Consider the following 3156-nt stretch of genomic DNA (forward strand, 5'->3'; position numbering starts at 1 on the left):
GGTCTGCACGTGCAAGGCTCATCCTCTCGTTTGGCGGCGGGCGTTTTTGCTGCGTTTACAAAGGTGCTTGCTCAAACAACCTGCGGTCCCGCGATGCGGAGCCCGGCATCGCAGATGCCGGTATTCAGTAGGTATTTTATGACCGTGATTGCAATTTGCATTTGAGCTCAGCAGTCGAGTAAGTTGTGCCAAAAATACCAGAAGTGTTGCATGCCCTGGATGCATAAAAACAAGATTGAGATGAGTGGATCAAGATGTATCTTTCTTGCAGATGTATCAAGATGTACCTTTCACTTAAGATCCATGCAGGTGAGGTTCCAGTGAAATTTGAATTCGATAGGTAGCCATTTTTGCTTTTGCTTTGATACTTGTGGTAAGGAAACATGATTATTGTTGCATGAACCGCCCACTGCCCATTGCTGTCTTGTCTTGCGTTCAATATCACCATTCTTAAATAGCTCACCTTACCATATGGAAATCAGATTTTAGGAGGCCACTAGGCCTGTGGGGCCTGGTCTCAATGAGCTCCCAGTGCTTAGGACAGTCAGGCTCATATGTTGGGTAAGGTGAGGTTCAGGTAGGCCAGTATGCACTCTGCAAAGCATGGCAATTTTGACAAGATCTCGTCTGTGCTGGCTTGTCCGGCTGGTGACGGTTTGGTGTAGCGTGGATTTAGCTTGGTGCAGTGCGGATTTTGTGTAGCGTGGTGCGGCTTTGGCCTGGTGTGGTCATGTGGTGGGGGATGTAGTGTAGTGCATTTTAAATGTGGCTTGGTGATGGACATGATGGACCCAACAAAATGGATGGCAAAAATTGAAAAAAAATATTAATGGAACTTTGACATGCAATTTAGTGTGCTCTCAGGCTGATAGGTGTGCGGTGGTCAGAACGGACTATGCCAGTGCTGGTGCCTGGTGGTCCCACCAATCACAGGTGTCATCCCCTGTTGTGACCCAGGGGGTCTAGTCAAAACCTTACCTACCTCTGCTAACCTAAACCTATTTCTTACAAATTAGGCAAAATGTGATAATGGTATAATAATAAAATGATTCAAAAGTCTTCATTTCACTCATATATTAAACCTGGCCCTTTTTCAGGCGCAAGCTCTGGATGAACTTCTGCGGTGACGTCGGCATTCTTACAGGAGAACCCAAGATTCGCTGTACCTGTATGCATTTCAAAACTGAATAATTGATAGCAACAAGTAAATATTTGAAGTTGCAGCCAAATGCTGTGCCTTCTCTGCTGCAAGAACTACATGTCACCATTGAAGCAAGGTAAGTGGTTCACCTTCTGTGAATAATTTGAGGAATAAAATTTAAAAAGATGTGTTTGAAATGTGATGAATAAAATTTAAATGCATTCTGACTTGGAATTACACACTTCTTCTAAAGGGATTTCATTATTTTAATGATTAAAGTTATGAACACTAACAGCTGAACAACCTATCAGCTGCAAGGGATTCTGCTTCTGTAAGTGCTCTCATCGCTGATTGGCCACTGTGTTGAAGAGGTTTCTGCTAGCTGTAAATGAGCACTAGAACATGAATTTAAGCACCAATATTCACTGATAAAAAGTGAATATCTCAAACGGTTCAAATATAAGGCATACGCAAATCTGCTCTATCAGACTGCTATCTCAGTTTAAAATCCCATGTTAAAGGTGAACTATTTCCTCGACAGGACCAGCTCGACTCCTGCAGTAGGACTCCAGCCTCGTCCAGTCGTCGCCGCTCGCCAAGACCTGCCGGACTCCTGCAATAGGGGTCCAGGCTGACCCGTTCGTCCAGTAACCGCCGCTCGTCAGCACCAGCTGGGCTCCTGTAGTAGGGGTCCAGCCTCGTCCAGTCGCCGCCACTCGCCAAGACCAGCTGGGCTCCTGTAGTATGGGGCTAGGATGGCCCGTTCATCAACCGGTCCTGAAGTCACATCGCTGTCAGCCAGCCGAACTCAGTACATAAGTCACTAACCCTGAATGTTGCCAGCCAAAGTCGGCAGTTTCCTTCGGACAGTCATCTCACCAGTGTTGTACAGTGTACAAGGTTAGTGACGCAGTTAAATGCGTCAATTAAATGCGAGGACGTGCGCTTGTATGCAGCGTTTTGTCATGTTGAGCTGCATGGGTGTCGATTTTCACCGAATTGAGGGTGCCCACTGCCCAGTGCCCACTGCCCGGGCGCAGCAAATCCGCCGCCGCCTTAGCGGTGACCTTGACCCGCACCGTCTGTTGGGGCTCCAAAGCCAAGCCAGCCGAGCCGGAGGGGAATTTAGAGAGCTTGAGCACCCCCAACCCGGCGGAAATTGACACCTATGTTGAGCTGTATGGATGCGTTTTAGCCTTCCGCCGTGGTGGTAAATAGCAGTCGCCAGTCTACATGCAGAATTAGGCAGGCTTATTAACGGACTCATTATTTGATTCATTGTGTCACCTTTGTCGGCACGTGTAAGATGTGCTTATTAACTGCCATTGGCTCTCGGCCTGGCTACTTCTGGGGACCACGTAATGGGGATGACAATTGGGATCCTGTGCCTTAAGCCGGCCATTTACGTCCATGGCTATATACCCTCGTGCTAGGGCCAGTTATGATGTATACAGGGATCCACAAGATCTTTTTTGATGAATGGGTTGTGCAGTGTTGAGATCCGCGTGTTACGTCTCTGTTTGGCCAGTCTGCCCTCAAACGCGTCATCTTTACTCGTATTTTATTTACATGAACACTTTGCATGGTCCAGTGGTTTATATAGACATCTTCCTTGCACTAGCTAGTTTTATGTGGCCAGGTTGATTGCCTGTCAGCGCGGTCACGCTGTCGTCTTTCGATTGGTGCGCTTAAATGCGGCGAGATGAATGTAGGATTTCCCTATTTAGTACCTGCGCCCAGCTCAACTGGAGCCTTCGGACGGCGCACCTCTTGGCCGGCGTTGTTATCTGAAACTTATTATCTCGGGCGTATGTTGCAACTTGTTGATTGCCAGTGTCGTTGTATTACGTACGCGAAAGCAGTAGCGGCGTAACACCTTCAATTAAGGGGAAGGGGGGAGGCACTGCCGACTTTTGATCCCATTCTTTCCATGTAACGCCAATAGAGCCCATGTTAAAATGCCAAAATCAAAGGGGGGCACGGTGCCCCGGTGCCCTCCCCGTTCCGCCGCCTAT

At 47.9% G+C, this 3156-nt stretch overlaps 1 long non-coding RNA gene across 1 annotated transcript; it reads left to right on the forward strand.

The window, feature by feature from the left end:
- The first annotated feature begins 253 nt into the window (after positions 1-253).
- LOC122383106 lies at positions 254-3156 on the forward strand. The gene is made up of 3 exons (XR_006256779.1): positions 254-309; positions 1098-1277; positions 1683-3156. It is a non-coding gene; the product is annotated as an uncharacterized LOC122383106 (long non-coding RNA).

This window comes from Amphibalanus amphitrite, unplaced genomic scaffold (assembly GCF_019059575.1).
Source record: "Amphibalanus amphitrite isolate SeventyFive unplaced genomic scaffold, NRLGWU_Aamphi_draft 000155F_arrow, whole genome shotgun sequence".
Classification (NCBI taxonomy): Eukaryota; Metazoa; Arthropoda; class Thecostraca; order Balanomorpha; family Balanidae; genus Amphibalanus; species Amphibalanus amphitrite.